This window comes from Bos javanicus, chromosome 26 (assembly GCF_032452875.1).
Source record: "Bos javanicus breed banteng chromosome 26, ARS-OSU_banteng_1.0, whole genome shotgun sequence".
NCBI classification, from domain to species: domain Eukaryota; kingdom Metazoa; phylum Chordata; class Mammalia; order Artiodactyla; family Bovidae; genus Bos; species Bos javanicus.
In genome coordinates this window covers 37,411,509-37,432,130 of record NC_083893.1, presented here as the reverse complement: position 1 = coordinate 37,432,130, position 20,622 = coordinate 37,411,509, and the positions used below count along the sequence as shown (strand labels likewise).

The 20,622-nt window shown below is 47.5% G+C and overlaps 1 long non-coding RNA gene across 2 annotated transcripts in view; it reads right to left on the bottom strand.

The window, feature by feature from the left end:
- Positions 1–19,069, bottom strand: part of LOC133239460 (uncharacterized) — a 59,572-nt gene extending 40,503 nt beyond the window's left edge. The window contains exons 1-3 of one of the 2 annotated variants that reach the window (XR_009733842.1): positions 18,540–19,069; positions 12,287–12,419; positions 9,049–10,350 (exon numbers count right to left, since the gene is read on the bottom strand). This is a non-coding gene — a long non-coding RNA (uncharacterized LOC133239460). Of the gene's footprint in view, positions 1–9,048; positions 10,351–12,286; positions 12,420–18,539 lie in introns of those variants that run through there. The other variant, XR_009733841.1, reaches the window with a different exon arrangement.
- Positions 19,070–20,622: the final 1,553 nt, after the last annotated feature.

Here is a 20,622-nt window from a genome sequence, read left to right as displayed (position 1 = left end):
CAGGAAAGCAACTTAACCCCTGTTGGCCTCAGCAATCTCAGTTTGTATGGGAGGCATACAGACCTGCTTAGCTCATGGGCTGTGGTTGTTCTGGCTGGTAGCACTTTAATTTACAGAGTGCCTGCTGGGCACCCCGCATCATGCCAGGTGCTGGAAGGAGAAGGATGGCAGATCAAAGAGAAAAGGAGGAGGTGTAATCATCACCCTTGCCTGAAAGAACCCATCACTGTTCTTAAGATCTTGCCATGGCTCCTTGTTTTCCTCAGCATAAAATCCAAACCCTGTATCAAGATGTACAGAAAACTTTGGGATCCAGTCCCAGGACTTGTCTCAGCCAATATTTTGTAATGCTCCTTTGATATCCTGATATAGAATTCAGTGGAAATAGTAATAGAAGTCATCTACTCACAAGATGTTTTAATCAATATATTAATATATTAACTTTCATATGGGAGGGAGACGTAATTCATATCAAAAAAAGATGCATTTCAACTGGACAGTTCTCTGACACAACTTCACTATTCAACACAAGGGCTTGTGTTTGTGTGTAAAATCATAGTGAATGTCACAAGAAACTCATACCTGATGACAGGGTGCTGTTTGGAGACTCAAATACCGAGAGTGGTGTTGCCATGGGTGACATTTTCCCAACATGACAAGCACCGCTTGGTAATACTCCAAACAAACACAGAGCAGTCATCCCTTCATTTATATAGTAGCTCCATTCCTAGAAAATTCCATGTATGATCAACACTGTGCTAAAATTACTTTCTGTTTATGTGAATTAGAGAGTTATACCCAGACTCAGGTTATTAGAAATTGGCTTTTTACCTGCATGAATATCTACCAGAACATCCTAAAGCCTGCAGGACCCAGGCCAGCCCCTCTACGTGTAGGACTCTTGGATATGCTGATTGAAATCTTGCACCCTTGGTGCCTACTCACGTCATATATGGCATGCCCCTCCCCCAACAAATGGCTTCCCAGGTGGTACAGTGGTAAAGAATCCACCTGCCAATGCAGGAGACACAAGAGATGCAGGTTCAATCCCAGGGTTGGGAAGATACCCTGGTGTAGGAAATGGCAACCCACTCCAGCATTCTTGCCTGGGAAATCCCAAGGACAGAGGAGCCTGGCAGCCTACAGTCCATGGGGTTGCATAGAGTCATACATGACTGAGCACACTTGCAGTCCAACAGATATCCCAAATGAACTCAGGGCAGAATCACCTTCCTTGGGAATCACAGATCTAACCCCTGCCTGCTTCTCCAACACTGATCTCCTGCAGTCCTCCTGTTTAGGATGTTCTCAGCCACACATTGTAGCTTGTCTCCTTTCCTCCAACACATCAGAGGGCCTTTGAACACGCTGTTCCCTCCACCAGGATGCTCATGTCCAGCTGTTCACATGGCAACCTTCTCCTCCTTCATGTCTCCACTCAGGTGACATTTCCAGGACAGCAGGCCTCCTTAGCCACCCAATCTACAAGAGCACACCCCCCGCCCAGCTAGTCTCAATCACACAACCTTGCTCTGGCCCCTCAGGGCACACATCCTGCTGTGAAGATCTTTTTCTAGATTGTATTCCCCAGCAGGGTCAGCACATTTTTCTGAAAGGGCCAGAGAGCAAATATTTCAGGCTTTGCTGGCCATATGGTCTCTGTTACAACAACTCAACTCTGCCGTTCTCACTCAAACCCACAGTCTCATACAATATGTAAACAAATGGGTGTGGCTGTGCACCAATAAAACTTTATTTACAAAAACAGGCAGAGGCTGGGCTTGGCCCCTGCCCGTTTTTGTGAATCAACAATCCCTGCACTGGACTATCACTCCTTGTCTGTCTGGTTTACTCTTGAACTCTTCCTGTCTAGCACAGTGTGGGGAATACATAGCAACTGAATGAAGGTATTTTGGAAAAATGAGTTTGTCTAGCTGGAATGAGGGACAACAGAGAACACAAAAAAAGACCTACCTAGTTTGTTCTTGTTGTTGTTTAGTCCTGTCTGACTCATGTGACACCATGGACTGTATGTCCATGGGATTTCCCAGGCAAGAATTCCTCCTCCAGGGGCTCTTCCCAACCCAGGGATCAAACCCATGTCTCCTGCACTGGCAGGCGGATTCTTTACCATGGAGCCACAGTGGCTCACGCCCATTATTAGCGCCTATGGAATCGGGCAGGCGAATTCAGGGAGGGCTTCCTGGAGAAAGTGACCCTGAGCAAAAGCTGAAAGAAAGATGGCATTTGGACCATGGTGGTAGTCCTGGCACTCACTTGCTCAGTTAGTTAATCCATTCCTTCATTCAGGGATATTTGTTCAGTGTCATATCAGCTGCTTATAAGACGAAGATGAATACACAGTGCTCTCAGGGAAGGAAGAGATGTTGATCCCGGGGTCAGGACAGTCTGGAGATTCCAAAGATGCTGTGGACTAGTCACGCTTCTGGGTGCCTTGTGCACAGACAAGACCAGGGTCACATCTAAGCTTGGCTCAGTGGTGCCCCAACTGGACCTTTATCTCACCAACCATCCACACCATCCAATCCCACTGTGAAATCAATGTACCCATCATCAGCATCTCCTCGAACCTTGAACCCCACGTCGCAGGGTCCCAGCCCTCTGCCCCCCTCATCCTAAACACAGCCCATTCCTGCAGCCTCCTTCACACAGCAGCATAATCACATGCTCTTTCCAGGAAGCGATGCCCTAATGGTGGGTCTTCAGATGGAGGCCTGGGGGCATTTTGAACAGTGGTACCCCTGGGCCATCAGATTACCAGCCCCCAGGTAATCTAAATCTGGTTTTAACTAACTGGAGACGGATAGTTCAGCAGCCTGATGGGTACATTGAGAACTTGGTTGACGATTCTTTGATCTTTTAAGAAATTATTTGAAATCCTTTTTTCAAAAGAGTCAACATTATCTGTGCTCTTCCCTCTCAGTTGACTTCCCTCCAGAGTTCAAGAACTTGTACCTCCTGCAAACCTCATCTGTTCTTTTTTCTCTCTTGACTTTGGCTTCTCAGACATTCAGAGCCAAATACACAGTAACCCCAAAGCACCTGGACCCTAGTGGTGGACACGCTGCATAGTAAGTCCTCACCTGAATGGATTCTGCTGCCTATTTCTCTTCCCTGAGGATTTCTGGTTGAAATCCTCATCATTTGTGAAATGATGCTGGCTGCATATCTCTAGGCCAACTCAAATACTTCCATGGATGAGCCAGTGCTCTTTATGTACAAAGTAATCATAATTCCAGAATGTTCTCTGTATATATCCCCACCCCCTCTAACCCTGAACCTATTTTATTAATATTGAGCTTAATTATTTTGAAGTTTAGTTTAAACCACTCAATTCATTATTAGCACTTCAAAAATAATACATTTTATACCTGCTAATGTGGGGTGAAGATAGATAAATGAATTTCTCAATCCACGGTTGATGTTGTGCCATAAAAATAAATGAGGAAACATTCCCTATGGGAACTCTATACCATGACCTTCTTGTCTGAATCTCAGGTCTGTAGCCTTGGGGTGATCCTGATTTAATAATGTACCAGGTAGGGCAGCCCTGTAGCACTCCTGCAGGGAACATCCCAGGGAGAGTTGGGGACCACAGCCTAGAAGCTACAAAGGGTCACTCACACACAAATCTCCCAGTGGGGTGACTAAGAGCCCAGCTTTGGGACAGAAACATAAAGTGAAAGAAAGTAAAGTCACTCAGTTATGTCTGACTCTTTGCAACCCCATGGGCTGTAGCCTACCAGGCTCCTCCGTCCATGGGATTTTCCAGGCAAGAGAACTGGAGTGGGGTGCCATTTCAGGCCCCTGTTTCATCCCTCTGTTAGCTGGGATGAATTCAATAAAGCAAGTGTTTTGGGGGGGTCAGGCTCCTTGCCGAGCAGTGGCAAAAACAGGTAAAAGGACAGAAGATCTGTGCCCCCAGACCTACCCTTGGCGTGGGGGTGAGACCACAATTATCAAGGGAGCTACCAAGTAAACAAGGTCATTCCAAATTGTGTTCAGGTTTCTGGCTGGACAGGCAGACCTCCCGATTCCTAGAAAACTGTCCAGAATCCCCACTGATATGCCAATGGGGACAGGACAATGTCACTCTCCCCATAAGAGAGAAGAAGAGGACAAAACACTGGTCCTAACAGTGGGAGAATCAAAACAAAGAACAAAGAGGGAGGGAGGTTTAAAAGAGCTGAGGATTCTCTTTTGCTAGAGTAAACCAATGGCTCTCTTGCAAGTGATCACTGCTGGTTGTGAAACCCAAGGGACTGTCTGTCAGCCCTGTGATTCCAAGGGTCTAGAGACCCGAGGCCTCCCTGCCAGGACCAAGCCTGTGACTCTGTGTCATTAACAGTGGCGTTCAGAGGACCACAATGCTGTGCTGAGCATCACTGATGACCGTTTGATTAGCTGACAAACTAAAGCTCTCTCTTCTCTGCACCTGTCTTCAGATAATGCTGCTCTGGGCCCACCTTGAAGAGGGATGAATCCCCCTCGAAAAATGACAAGGGTTTCTTGCCCCACCAATGAGCCAGTGACACTCTCAGACCCTTCAGAAAATAGTCACCTGTGCCAGCAATCTCGGGGCCTGCCGGCGACATCTAAACACCAGGATCTCGCAGCGAGAAGCAGGGAAGGCACAAAAGTCTACCTCGCCACCTTTTTAATGAGTAAGATCCTCTGGCTGCTGCCAGGGCCCTCAGAGACCAGCTATTAATGAGCGCTTAGAATAGATTGTGCCTGTTTTATACATGTACGGTGGCCTGAGAGAGACACTTCAATTTCCATCTTACATCTGCTGCCATGTTCAAGTGTCTCCTTAAGGGCAGGAAAGCACTTGGAAAATTTTGTCTTTAAAGAGACATGTTCAAAGAGAGTGCATCCACATTCTATATGTGAGCTCTTTTTCAATTTTCAAAGTATATATTTAGATTATGTATATGAGGATGTGAGCAGCGTCGGCAGGCAGCCAGGCCCCAGCTGCACACACAGCCCTCCCTGCCTCTCGGGGCTGCAGGGAGAGGGGCTTCTGGTTTTGTCCTCAGAGTCATTGGCTTCACTCAGTGAGCTGGGGATGAGTGCAGGGGACGGGGACCACCTATGTTTTGTTCCTATTTACGGACTCTGGTCCTAGGTAGCAGGTGATGTGGACTATGATGACTTGATGAGCTGAGATGCGGGAACATGGGCTGGACCAGAGCATGCGCCAGGTAGGGCCAGAAAGGAGGCGTGGCTGGCAGAACCCACACAGGGGCAGGTAATGGAACTGGATTCCTATGGCAAGTTTTCAAGGGGTCTTTCCGAAAGAAGAGGGCTTGAGGAGCAAGAAGGAGGAGCTGGAGGTAAGAAGGGACTTCAGAAGACAGCAGAGGCTTGGAGGTCTCAGTGACGGCCCTGTTGTCGTCGTCGGCAATGGGGAAGGAGCGTGAAGGATGGGGATGTATGAGGTGGGCTCGTGGTGTGAGGGAAAGCACAGCTCTTGCACCGACCAGCTGTCCTGGTCAGCTCTGCACACATGCGAGCTTAGTTGCTAAGTCATGTCTGACTCTTGGCGACCCCATGGACTGTAGCCTGCCAGGCTCCTCTGTCCATGGGATTACCCCAGCAAGAATACTGGGGTGGGTTGCCACTCCCTCCCCCAGGGGATCTTTCCAACCCGGGGATCAAACCCGCATCTCCTGCATTGGCAGGTGGATTCTTTACCTTATCACCTAGGAAGCCCCTAGTCAGTTCAGGCTGCTACAACAAAAGGGCCACAAACTGAGGGATTGAACAGCAGATGCTTATTTTTCACAGTCCTGGAGCCTGGAAGTCCAACATCAGGGTGCTGGCATGGTCAGTGTGCAGTGACAGCTCTTTTCCTGGCTTGCAGACAGCCACCTTCTCACTATGTCCTCACTTGGCAGAGAAAGAGAGAGCTCTGCAATCTTCATCCCCTTTTAAGGGCACCAATCCCATTATGGGGCTCCATCCTCATGACCTCATCCAAACCTAATTACTTCCCAAAGGCCCACCTCCTGATATTAATACCATCACATCGGGGGTTAGGGTTACAACATATGAACTGCAGTGGTGGGGGGGTGAGTGGGAGGAGGGGAGAGATACACATTCATTCCAAAGCACCAGCTGTGTGATCTTGGTCAAGTTGCTTAGCCTCTCTGAGCCTCCACTTTTCATTGGTAAAATGGGATCATAATCCCTCTCCCATATTCTCATGTTGTGAGAGTAACATGACGTGCCACATGTACAGAGCCTGGGACATGGGTGGAGCTGACTCAGTGGTGTCTGTGTTTGTTTCTACAGCCCATTAATCATGTGACTCCTCCAGAACAGGAAACACATCCTCCAATCAACCTCAGAAGACCCACAGAATAAATGTATCATGAACAGCAGAAATCCAGAGAAATAAACGTGTTTGTATTTTGAAAAGGGACAGTGAAGGATGAAAGTTGCTGACAGTGTGAATTACTGTTGATTTCATCATTGTTGCCATCCCCGAAACAAACAGCCCCAGAAAGCACAGTGGTTCCAACCCTAGGTCTGAGGCATCCCTGGGCGTTTCCAATTATCTCCACATGCATTAAACAAAACTCGGATCAGAGCTAACTAGAGTTTTCTCTAATTCAAAACGTGACTGTTCTCAGTCATCAGCACTTTGCAAGTAGGAGAGGTGCCACAGAATCGTGCCATGGCAGGGTCTGCCTCTGCTTCTTCCATTACTCTTTGCTCACAAGCTCTATATTCTTGAGGTAGCGATATGTCCAGTTCAAGATTCTGCTTCCTGCTAAGTATGGCCATGTGGCTAAGGTGTGGTCACTGAAACAAGAGAAACTCACAGAGGATTTCAGGGAAGGTTCTTTGAAAGGAAGAAGAGATGACAGGAGAAAGACCCCTTTGTTTTACCCTGTTCCTTCCTTCCTGCTGCCTGGAATGTGGACGCAATGACTGGAGCAACAGCAGACATCTTGGCACACCGAGGATGGAAGCCAAGTGTTGGGAATGGCAGAGCAAGAAGAGAGACACAGACTGGGCCCCACATGATCGTGAGGTCACCACACCAGCCTCCCCAGGACTTCTTGTACATTAGAGGGAAAACCTTTATGCATTTAAGCCACTATTTTTGGAGTTTTCTGTTGGGTGCAATATATATCTAGTAACTAACATATATATTGAGTTACTAGAGACTGCTCTGTGTCCCTGGCTACTAACCCATGCTTGGCAGGAAATACAAGTGGGGGTGGTATGTAAGGGGGCAGAACGTCCCGGTGCCAGGGGAGCATCCAACAGCATCTTCTCACTAGTGCCCACTGATCTTGGCTTGTTCTAGCCCTGGGCAGTGATCCATCCCTCCCTGTTTTACGTTCTAGAGACCTCCAACCTAAGCCAAAATCCAATGTGGGGCAGGGTGCTGCCGCAGGAAAAGAACATAAGTCTGCATGAGCCTTGGTTCAAGTCTTACCTTTGAATCTTAACAGCTGTGTCACTTTGGGCAAAACCACTTAACCCTTGAGCTTCAGCTTCCTTCTCTGAAAAATGGGAGTCCCAGTAATGCCCACCACAAAGGGCTCCATGGATAATGTGAATCAAGTCCCTGAAATTCAGCCCTTAGGAATGACAGTTGTGATTATTACAGATTAGTTACGCATTGATGTTATTATTTTCAGAGAGAGGTCTTGGGGCTGTGGCACATTCTCCCCAGGTGACACTAGTCATAAAGAATCCGTCTGCCAGTGTTGGAAACACAGGAGTCACAGGTTTGATCCCTGGGTCGGGAAGATCCCCTGGGGAAGGAAATGGCAACCCACTCCAGTCTTCTTGCCTGGGACATCCTGTGGACAGAGGAATCTGGCGGGCTACAGTCCACGAGGTCACCAAGAGGCAGATACGACTAATCACGCATGCGTATGTATACACTTGTTCTCTTTCCCAGGCGAAGTGGAATCAGCTTTAATGCCATAAAGGTCAATCCTAACTGAGGACTGGCAGGAGGAGACCCAGCCCCTGTCACTGGCTTCGCTGCTGTCTAGCTGTGTGACCTCAGGCTAGTCACCAACTCTTTCTGAGCGGCAATTTCCCAAGGATGCCAGACTCCATCTCCAAGACCCCTCCCAGCATCAAAGTGCAGTAACCCCAGGAACACAAGGGAGTCTGAGAACCAGGATCAGAACAGACAGTCCACCTGCTGTACTTCTAGCGGTGCCGATTTTACCCCCAGCCTCTCTCCACCAGTCATTTACAATGTTCTTACTTATTGAATTCCTATCATATCAAGGACCCGATTCTGGAAGAAGTGTTATTTCTGCAGACACTGAGGCTAGATCTCAGGACTCAGGCGAGGAGACACTTGGGCACATCATTTGTCTCACTTTACGTAAACTTGATGTAAAAACTCAGATGTGCAAATAAATTGGAAGGTTGTTGGTTTGTAAAAGAATCATCGAGAAGCATAAATAATCTTGCTCGTCTCTCTCAGTCACATGAATCGCCCACACAGTTGAGGGTAATGACATTATGCTTAGTCCCGAGCTATCGAGCTTGAGATTCTCGAGCTCACCTATCATTAGTTCGATGCTGTCCATAAAACTCCCACCAAGTAAGCACTCTCATCCTCATATTGCCAATAGGATAGAAGGACAGAGAAGTTATTATACATACTTAGCTTAAGTCAAGGTCAGGCAGACAATAAACAGTTGAACCAGGATGATAATCTAGATCTAATCTAGGTTGTCACCATAGCACCACATTCTTAAGGCCTAAAAGAGAAACAGCACAAAACGGGATGATGCCAGAAGAGAACTGGCTGTCTATGTGACCTGGGGACAGTTGAGGAATCTCTCTCTGCCTGTTTTCTCATGTAGCAGAAATGTGCATTGGATAGATCAGATCCCCATTCTACAGAGCAGCGCCTGTTGGTACATCTCCAAGCTGCCAGGACGTCCCGACCCACTACATAACTCAATATGTATCAAGGCTGCCAAGGGGAGAGCAGCTAGCCATGGAACAATGGCCTACTTGGAACCTCCCAATGGACAGAAGACTGGGGACCCTGACTTCACACATCTTGCCTGCCCGTCTCCAGCTGCCTCCAGAACACCATGGGTGTCTCCACTGGGTCTCCAAACCCAGACAGGTCTGCCTACAATCCTAAACATGCAATGCTTGGGCTCTGTGGAGTCGCTGGGCTATCTGTTGTTGTTTAGTCACTAAATCCTATCAAACTCTTTGCAACCCCATGGACTGTAGCCCACCAGACTCCTCTGTCCACGAGATTTCCCAGGCAAGAATACTTGAGTGGGTTTCCATTTTCTTTCCTGAAGGATCTTCCCGACCCAGGGATCAAACCTGCATCTCCTGCATTGGCAGGCAGATTCTTTACCACTGAGCCACTCAGGAAGCTGGACTATTTGAGGGCTCTCTAAATGTCTACCCCAACTCCTGCTCTACTTACAAACTCTCTCTCCACCCAGGGAGTGGGGGCCCCTCGATTGCACTAATGTCGACCTACATCAGCCAGACAGTGCCAAATGATGTCACCGTTCCATGTCACCCTGTGAGACTTTCGCAACAGACGGTGTTGCTATAAAAAAATTTAACAAGCCAACAATTGACACTCGAACTCTTTTGTATCCGCCGATGAATCTGATGCCCACGTGTTGCCAAAAGCATTTATTGTCTCATAATTTGATTTACTTTTCTCCATGCTGCTCTCGATGCCTGCAAGTAGGGGCAAAATGGCTGATGTCTCCAGATGCCACGGAGGCTAATAAAGCTTGCTGTGCTCCCAGCATGCTCTCTGCTGTCAGAAACCGGCAATTAACTTAATAGGGTTCTTGAAATGGAGTCGATCCGGGAAATGCGGCATGTGTTGACACTCTCCCGCTGATCCAGGCAGCCTCCCACCATTGACTTGCCAGGTCTGTTTGCTATTTGAATTATTTAGGAGCTTGTTATGTGAATTAAAAAGCAGCACTTTGCAGCATTAAGTCTAATATTTTATGATCTTCAATTGATTAGGTGGGCTTTCAGGATTACATGCAAAGGTTAAGATAAAACACGCCTTAGACAGGCGGCTCTCGCCAGCCTGCTTTGCTTTTCAAAAACCTAGATGAAAACCCAAAAGGAGCCTGCCTCCTTTCTCACTTCCAAGCAAGTCTTCTGGAACCTGTTTCCAGACCATTAAAGGGCTTTGCCACCCTGAGGATACCAGGCTCCCTGGGTTTTCAGGACCAAAAGGAGGCTGGTCCCTCCTTTCTCTAGTTTTTCTTTTGTCTCTTTCTTGGAACAAAGATACCAGTGATGACATGATCCCAGAAGGACGGCCTCCCAAGCCTGGGCCTGCAAAAGGAAAACCCTGCTGTTGGTTCCCAGCCACTCGCTTGGACTTGGATGGGCACCACTGTCACACCTGCCTTTGGCCAAGGGTGTGTATAGCCCACGCCCCATGCGGCACCAAGCTTATAGTGCACCAAGCTCCAGAGGACTTCCCCTGCCATGTGCCCATTCACACCTGCCTGCCCTACCAGCTGCCACCGCCCTCTCTCCTGGCTGATGACAACAGTGTTCTACAAGGATTTTCCCATCAGTCCCCACCCAATCCACCCTACACCCAGCAGCCTTATCTTTCTAAAACCCAGCTCTGGCTATGACACTCCCCAGCTCAAAACCCCTCAGTGGCTCCTCATGGCCTCACCAATCTGGCCTCAGGCTCTCTTTCTAGCCTCATCTGCTATTGCTCCCATATGAACCAGCCAAACTGAGCCATTTATTATTTTCAAAAAAAAAAAAAAAAAAACCCTCCGTTTTCTCAGCTCTGAAGCTTTGCTTATAATACTCACTTGGTACATTAAGCTTCCTTTCTTTACCTAATGAAAGTACACTAGTCCCTGAGGATGCAAAGAGTAAATAAGTATATAATCAAGAGCTTCCTATGTGCCAAACACTTTATATATTAATATTTAATCCTCCAAGGTAGGTGAAAAAGTGAAAGTTGCTCAGTCGTGTCCAACTCTTTGCAACCCCATGGACTTAGTTCATGGAAATCTCCAGGCCAGAATACTGGAGTGGGTAGCCTTTCCCTTCTCCAGGGGATCTTCCCAACCCAGGGATTGAACCTATGTCTCCCACATTGCAGGAGGATTCTTTACCAGCTGGGTCAAAAGGGAAGCCCAAGAATACTGGAGTGGGTAGCCTATCTCTTCTCCAGGGGATCTTCCCAACCCAGAAATCGAACCGGGGTCTCCTGCATCACAGGCAGATTCTTTACCAACTGAGCTATGTACTTTTACTATCTCTATTTTATACATGGCAAAATGGAGGTTCAGAGAAATTAAGTAATCTCTCCAAAGTCACTGGCGAAGGCAATGGCAACCCACTCCAGTACTCTTGCCTAGAAAATCCCATGGACGGAGGAGCCTGGTAGGCTGCAGTCCAAGGGGTCGCATAGAGTCAGACATGACTGAGTGACTTCACTTTCACTTTTCACTTTCATGCATTGGAGAAGGAAATGGCAACCCACTCCAGTGTTCTTGCCTGGAGAATCCCAGGGACAGCAGAGCCTGGTGAGCTGCCGTCTATGAGGTTGCACAGAGTCAGACACGACTGAAGCAACTTAGCAGCAGCAGCAGCCAAAGTCACTGAGCTAGCTGGGATTCAAATCCAGGCAAAGCAGATTCATCTAATCCCACTTCTATGGGAAAGCCATCCCTGCCCCTCCCTGGGTGCTCTCTTTCTCCTCTGAGGTTTGTGGCATCTATCCTTGCCAGGGCACTGACTTATCCAGGTTGCAGGTAGAGATACACAGCTCTCTTCTCAACCCAGGGCGCCAATGCCATGGGATAGTCTGGACCTCCCCTGTATCATATCAGGGGCATGGGGTCAGACTTTGTACATAACAGGTGTTGACTCAGTGGGCTGTCCACCTGACCACAGGCTGGCTCTCCACCCAAAGCCATGACCCCTGGAAGTGTATTTACCCGGTCCCCTCTGCACTTTCCAAGTGGCAGCCAAGGCAGTGCAAGGTACCGCATGAGTGAAAGTACAAGTTTGAAAGCAAGAGTGACTTGAATTTGAAGCTGGGCACCACCTTTTTTAGCCATGAAACCTTGGGGAAAAGAGATCATTTGCCTCACTGAGCCTTGGTTTTCCCACCTGTGAAATGGAAATAATAGTAGTTCCTACTCCATAAAGAAATTATCAAAATTAAATGAAATGATTCAGCAAAAGCACATCACGATACACAGTTCCTAACTCAGGAAAAGTTAACGGTTATTACCTTTGAATTGATCCCTGTTAGAGTCTCCAGGCTACCTCCAGCAGTCTGGGTCACTGGGCCGGCATCAACACATGGGCTACTTAAGACTCACTTCACAGGATGATGGAGAGGATCTGAAGAAATAACAGGAGGCCTGGTACAGAACAGATATTCAACATATTAAGATCCTTATTATTTGTAATTCTTATAAACTTCATCCAAGCTGAGGATTTTTTTTTTCCAGAACACCATAAAGATGGTACTTGACCCCTGGAATCAACAATCCTGTGCAAAACAAATGATATTGGCCACACCCCAACCCTGCAGCTGGCTCTAAGGAGAGGGAATGGATACACATTTCAGCCCCAGTCTTCAGGCTCCCCTCAATTTAACAGTGGGAGGCAGCACAGAAGGATCCCATCTCACCCAAGCCAGAAGGAGGGCAGGGATTTATCAGGGGGACCTGGGCCAAGTCTCAGGGGCTCAGCTGGGAGGAGCCCTTGCCAGAGCCTGTAACGTGTTACCCATCAAATCTGGTGGATGTGCTGGGAGGACAAAAGCAAGCACTTTGGCAGCTATAGCCGGAAAGAGAGTGTATGACTAGCAAAACCCGCGTAGGAGACCTCTGTCCTGAGAAAGGAGGCTGACACTAAAATCTCTTAGTAAAGAGTTCTCTTCAAAACCTCTATGCTACAGGGCAGCTCTGAAGCCAGAAAGTTGCTCTCAGGAATTATCTCACCATCAGTACTAATAACAATTGCTGGGTCTGGTTCTTAACTTGGGTCATATAGATGAGCTTAAGGGGGATGGGGGCCAGGAAGGCTCTAAAATACATGGGAAATCTTATAATATGAATGTATGCAGGTGTATACACTAGGTAGAGTCTCTGTAAAATTCTTTATTTGTCAAGATAGGCTAACTGCTAGCTGAAGTAACAAACAACCCCTAAATCTCAGTGGTTTAATACACATGTCCCAGTCCAAGCAGCCTGATAACCAGCAGGCAGTGAAGGACAGATTTCTGCTGGCAGGGGCTCCACCATCTTCACCATGTAGGCTTCCAAGGTCACCCTGAGCCACATTCTGTTGGTGGATGGAGGAGAAAAGGAGCATGAAAGATCTTACAAGACATTTTAGGGCCTGGGCCTGGAGGTAGAATAGATTACTCCTGCCCAAATTTCATTGGCTAGAACTCAGTCACATGAGGCCTCTAACCACAAAGGAGGTTGGGAAATGTAGTCTTCCAGTGTACCTAGGAGGGAAGGAAAACTGGTTTGGAGAACCCATCTCATAGCCTTACAAAAGAACTTGTACAGAAGGGGGAAAATGGGACAGGGTATGAGGAAGAATGATAAGTACCGTTTGCTTTATGTACATTATTCACTTAATTCTCACCACTAACAACAGATATTTTATTTTATATCCATTTTATAGAGAAGAAAACCGGAACTCAGGAAATGAAGTCACTTGCAAAGGATCACACAGTAGTGAATGGTGAGGCCCAAAATACCCATCAGGACTATCTCTTGTCAACATGGAGCTTTAAAGGCATCCCATTTTACGACTTTGGCATATTATGTATTTTGAGTGGGAAGGCAGATGTGAATGGAGAAGGTAATCTTGAGGTTGTATTTTGGGGTCAGCTAACACTTATTGACTGCTTACTCTGTACCAGATACCATTTTAAATGCTTTTCCAGGAACAAATAATCAACTTCTTCCAGTAATTCTCTGAGCTACATTCAGCTATTATCCCAGCTTTATGAATGAGAAAATGGAAGCAAAGAGGAGTCATGTAGTTTGCCCAAGACCCCGTGGCTAGTAACTGGGGAAACCCAAGCCAGTTCCATAGGCAAACCCTCCTTCCAGTGCCTGTACTGACTCAGCTGCAGCTGCCCATGGCCGCCCCACGAGTTCAAGGCAGAGAACACGTCTCCCTCATCTTCATGCCCCCATCTTGCATCAGGCCTGTCCCCTACCTTAAGAAGTCACCGTTTAAGGGTGAGCACGTGCCCAGGGGCAGGCTGACACATGAGTACAGTCATCAGCTACTTGCAAATTGGAAGCCCCATGGCAGAGCCCATGTAAGGCAGGCGCTGCAAGCCCAAGAGCAGCTGACATCCCCTTCACAACCCCATTCAGTCCACCAGATAAAAGGAGATTTACCATCTCTGAGCACTGTGTCATTTAAGCCAAAATAAATTCAGCTCCTAGGACCAGAAGCAGGCCTGGAGTGAATGTGATGGGGCACCAAGGCAGCCCAGTCTGTACTGATACCTGCCCTTCTCCTCCCCAGTCCTGCTGGATGCCCCTGCACACAGGGTGAGCTCCTGGGGATGGAGAGACATCTCTTTATCTTGGGCAGAGGTGTTGACACAAAGTTAAGCGGTTGACTTCAAGCTCTTACAAGAAAGCAGCAAGCTGGCGGGTGGGTGGGTGGAGGAGAGTGGGATCATCCCTCTGACACTCAGTAGAGGTCTGTGGGTGGTGGACCCCCAGGACTGAGGAGGGGTGAGGGCATAAAAGTACCAAGGTCGAGAGAGGGGGCACCTCGACAAAAGTGCAACTAAACCCGGAAGTCCAGAACCAGAAGCAGAGAGGGACAGCCCCCTTGTACCAGGTCTGTGCCAGGACCCTCCAGAGCAGAGAGGCCAGGACTGCAGTCAGCAGGACTTGGTTCGGAGCCCAGCTCCTCCATTCATTAGCCCTCAGTTTCTCGGCCTGTAAAATGGACACAGTGTCATCTCACCTCACAGGACTGCAGGAGGGCCCAGGGATGGGGCACAGAAAGCACTGAGCACCTGGACAGGCATGAAGCTCTCTGAGGGTCTCAGAGTACAGTCCTCTTAGAAATGAACAAACAAAAAAGTAGCAGACAAGTCTCTAACCATCCAACCAAATACCTCATTAACAGCTGTCCATTTTACAATTAAAATAATCACCTCTTCCCTTTTCGTGGCCCTACATCCTGATCTTTAAAGTAGGTCAGTCGCCTGGCCTCCTCCCAGGGTACCCAGCACAGGCCAGGCCTGCAGAACCAAGTGTTTCTGCGGTGAGAGTTCATACTTCACAGGGCTCTTCCTTGTCCATTCTTTTCATTACTCCTGGAAGCAGCTCTGAGAGGTAGGGAGAGCTGACCTCATGACCTCCGGTCATGGAGACTTCTCTGGGGTTTCCATTAGTGAGGAGCAGCTCTGGGCTCCAAGTTCAGGGTGTCTCTGGTGACACCAAAGGGGATCAGCACCCTCTTAACCATCTGAGGACGAGCACAGAACACTGGGACTGCTGGGCAGAGGTCTGACCCAGGGCAGGGCTACGAGTATGGGCCCTGGAGAGAGGCCCTTTTTGGGTTCCAATCCCAGCTCTGCCACCTACTTGGCCTGAGACCTTGGGATGAGTGGCTGCACTTCCCAGTGTCTTACCTATAAAATGGGGATGACGTCACTTCCTATTTCTAGGGTGCTATGGGGGCTGTAAGATTTAAAGAGCAAATAATGTATGTAGAGCAATTAGAACAGGGCCTGGTGCACAGGAAGAACCATTACGAGTCACTACTGATTCCCTGTGTGGGTAACTATACCCACCCACCTACCTTCTGTTTGCTTCTGATGCCCTGTACCCCTGGATGATCAAAGCTGCATTTTATCCGTCTTGGAGACTAAGACAGAGGGCAATGCAATGTGCTGGTTAGAAGTGCAGGCTCTGCTTCCAAGTTCAGACCCAGTACTTCCTGTCTGGGTAACCTTGGCAAGTTCTATGTCTGCTCTGAGCCTGTTCCCACCTGAATAAAAGAGGATAATGATAGAACCTATTTCATTGAGATTTGAGTATTTTGTTTAGTGATGTAACACACAAGAGGCACCTAGAACAGTTTCTGGCACGTGAGAAGTGCTAAACAAATGTTAGCTATTATCGTACCTATGTCCCCAGCAGCCATTACTGTGTCCGATCCAGTGGTGCTAAGAAGCTAGTTTTGCACCCATGAATGAGTTGAGTATTTATACTTTCTGTTCTCCAGATAGCCAGAGGTCTTCTCCAAATTCTCTCCCAAAGATAGGACCCTAGGCCAGGAGTTGGCCAAGGATGGTCATCGTGTCCGAGACACTCATTGTTTATAATGACCTCACTGAGTAAATACACAGTGTGAGATGGGGAGCCTGGCCAGATTTCCAGAAATACTCTGTCCCTGGCTCCAGCCGGGACAAGGAAACACAGTGACCCGGTGATCCGAGCCAGCTGACTCATCTCCCCAGCATGAGCAGAGCTGCTGAGGCAGCCCCACCCAGCCTCTGCTGGCCTCTCTGGCTCCTTCAGACGGTCTGGCAAGCCCAGCAGGAGCCAGTCTAAGGCAACTGGCTCCTGGGAGGAGAAAAAGCAGGTGTGAATCTGTGATGAATACCAAAGAGGGCAGCCAAAGGAGCAGAAAAGCTCTGGCAGGGGAGCTTGGGGACAAAAGGCCAGGGCACATGATGTAGTCGTGGGGAAGCAGGGGTGGTCATCAGGGTGACACTAAAGGGCAGATAGCATGAACGTGGATATTGCTGTGCTGTGGGGTGGAGGTCTACACGATTCCTGGGCCCAGGTTAGGGAGGAAATTCAGACCGTCCCTCTATCACCTCGCGGGATCAGGGAGCCATAGGGAGAACTTCAGCCTCACGGTCAAAACTTGTCAAGGTAGAAAGATGGTGACATGGAGAAAAATCTCCAACTGTCTAGCACCCTTCCTGAGAACCTCGAAATCTTTAGAAACTTACTATTTTTTTTTTAATTTTTAATATATTATTTCCGGGCCAATGATTTCACTTATAATCTTGAATGACAGGAATGGGCACTCAGCAATGAAGCTGTTCGCCCACTTTGAGGTACAGGTGAGAAGAACGCATCCATTCTCCAGGAATTTACTGTGCCCCTGCTGAAAGGCAGACACCGATCAAGGTGCTGGGACCTGCAGAGAATAAGACAAACTCGGTTCCCATTCTCATGGAACTTACATTTTGGGGATGAAAGAGACAATAATGGCTAAGCAAATAGAGGAAAAACATTCAGATAAGGATAATGTCTAGGAATGAAACAAAGAACTTTGTGACAGTGATGAGTCATGAAGGTCTCTCAGAGCCTAGGCCTGAATCAGAAGCTATGAAAGGAGCAGAGCAACAGCTCAGGCAGCAAGTGTAAAGACCCTGAGGCAGGGACTTGGTTATGGAGATCCAGGAAAAGGGAAGGTGGTCAAGTAAGCTGAGGTCAAGTAAGCCCTGCCAACAGTTCTGGGCACTTCCCTTTGTTCCAGGTACCATTCTAAGCACTTTACCAGTAGCTTATTAAATGCTCATAATGGAACCTAGAGGTTCCCTGGTGGCTCAGGCCTTAAGAATCCTCGTGCAATGCAGGAGCCACAGGAGACGTGGGTGTGATCCCTGGGTTGGGAAGGTCCCCTGGAAGAGGAAATGGCAACCCACTCCAGTATTCTTGACTGGAAAAATCCCATGCAGTGAGGAGCCTGGCGGGCTACAGTCCACCCGGTGGTTAAGACTCAGATTCGACTGAAGTGACTTAGCAAGGACCCTAGAAGGAAGGATTTCACTATTAACCCCCATTGCTGTGGAAACTGAGGCTAGAGCGGTCAAGTCACCCTCCAAAGTTACGCCTGAAAAACAGGGCAGGCAGGATTCCCTCCCTGGCATTGGGAATCCAGGCAAATGCTAGAGGACAGAGAACCTCTGGGCCTCAGAAAAAAAGTTGCGATTTCGTTCAAGTACAACGGGAAGTAATCAGATCACACTGAACGTTCGTGGCCAGTACAGTGATTATTGAGCCCTTTTCGCACTCAGGCAGGTTGCAGACAGCCTAGGGTCGCAACCTGCGATCCTCTCGGGCGACCCGGCCTTTCTGCCCTGCCCTGCCCCTCGGGCCTCCCCCAGCGGCTTCCTCCCCACCCGGGCTTCGCAGATTCTGGGTGAGAACTAGCGCTCCGGCCTCCGGCCCTCGGACCCCGAAGCGCAGAGCCTAGCTACCCCTCGCTGCCCGCAAACCCGGCTGGCAGCCTTGCCTCCCCTCCGCCTCTAGCTCGGGCCGTGCCGCCTCCTCGGGAAGCCCTCCGGGGAGTCCCGGGGAGGCCAGCCTGGCCCAGCTAACCCATAGACCGAGCGCCAGGACCCCCAAGCCCCCTGGGGAACACTTTCTGCCCTCCACTCGGCAGCGAGTGCCTAGCGCCATAAACCCCTGGCGACCACGGTGTCCGCGCGGCGGGCACCCGGCCGGTGGCACGCACATACTGACCCCTGCGGCCGCCTCGGGCCCCCGCGACCCCCGCGCCGAGACTCCGGAACGTTCCACGCCCGATCCTCGGGTCCTTGAGGATTCCCAGTCTCACGGTGGCGCGGCCTGATTGGCAGGTCTCCCCCTGGCAGGGGTGGGGGCCGAGGGAGGGCTGTGGTGCACAATTGGTGTTTTTACTCCTGCCATCATTAATTCAACTATTGACAGAGAAAGCAGGGTCCGCCGCGGCTTTGTGTCACGCACTCACTGTAATTTACTTGAAAAGAATTAAATCACAATTACTTGCCACTCGTTTTGCATAAAACGAGCAGTAAGGAAGCCGCAATCGCAGTGCTTGAAAGGACAACAGCCCCATTGTTGCCACATTAGAACAATATTTCTCAATTTGAAACTTAAAACATTCGAATTAGCAGCTTTGTTTGACGACGGTGGCCCACAGATAGGCAAGACTGACACCCCACCTCCGACTGCAGACATTACAGTTAACAAGCCTAATTTTCATTCATTTAAGTCTAGACCGATCTTTTAAAATCGTTGCATTAAAAATGTACCTCCCAAATGTTGGAAGGGAAAATGTAATCTTTTGTCTGTTACCTAGTCCAGTAGATAAATTATCTAAATGCCATGTAAATTCCTCTTGCTGAAGCAAAAATCGAGCAAACTCTAATTAAGCCACTTGAGATTTCAGTGTCCAGAGAAATCACACTGGTTCTCAAAGTTACTTCTGTTCTCATTTTCTCTCCTTTCAGATATGGTCGTCAGGTAAATATAACTGATTAGCTTTTAAATCGAAGGTTTTAAAGTGTATTTAAAATATTCACTTCTGCAAAATTACATCACTGTTAACTGATGTGTTCAGCAAATTTGAAGCCAGGCTAGGTTTTTAACAACTTCTGTAAAAGTAAACTGCTGCTTTCAGTGAGCTGTAGTTTCCATTAACATTAATGGGTTTTCAGTAACAAAATGTAACTGTTCAATCAAACTTGAATATTAAAAAGAACCCAGTTACTAATTGTGAGAACACTTCATCAACAGGGAAAAACTGCAAATTAAAAAATACAATTGTTAACATTGGGAACTGTGTTTGGGGAAAGTAATATGTCATAAGGCTTTATGGATATGAAAATAGAAGTGATCTATTTCATATCCACAAATCTATAAATAAGGTTGAAAATGGAGAAAATGAAGGAGTAGAAAGAAGGCAGCACTTCTAAAATCTTAAAGCAAAAAGCAAGGTGAAATGTGGATTTAGTGTCAGGAATAATTAAACTGTAGAGTAAGAAAATCCTGTAACCTAGGAAAGCAAGTCAGAGAAAGAATAAAAATACATCTACTATTGTTAATAGTGGACTTTCCTAATTTTAAGAAGTGTAATTTATTTTAAAAAGGTTTTTTTAAGCAAAGTCTGCTGACTTTTTTTAAATGAATGTTTGTTTCCTTTAAGGAAAAAATATCTTATTGTCTACTTTTTATTTTTTGCAATGAGTATAAAAATTAAAATGTTTAATTTTATATTCAGTGACTTAAGTTTTTTTAAGTAATTTTTCCTTTATTCTTTTAAGAGAGAATAAACGTTGGCTTCAGTAGAAAACAAATTACATGTGGAATAAACCCAGGAATCAACTCTGTTTTCATGACTGGGTTTTTGAACGATAATCCATAATAGAGGTGGGGAGAAAGGGATTCATCAGGCAAATGAAACAAAGTCCCTGATCTGTATTCCTATTCTGATATCACCTCCTGGAATATCGGCAACATTTTAAGTTCCAGCCTAAGCCACGAATTCCTTCAGAACAAATCAAATGTCTTTAAAGAATATTTCTGTTTGAAAAGGAATTAAGCTCTCCTGAAAGAATTTTAAAGGTTGTGATATTCACAGGCTGATAAAGCAGCACCTTTAATGAAATTCTAATTAGCAATTTCATGCACTTTGCTATTAGTCATATCAGATTAGTGCACATTTTCACAGCCTTCCTTTAATTAAGTGCACTTATTCCAAGTTTCAAACACTTTCCTTATAAGATGAAAACTGTGCTGAAATGTTATTTAGTAAACAGAGGAAGTGTGAAAGTGTAGGTGTGCG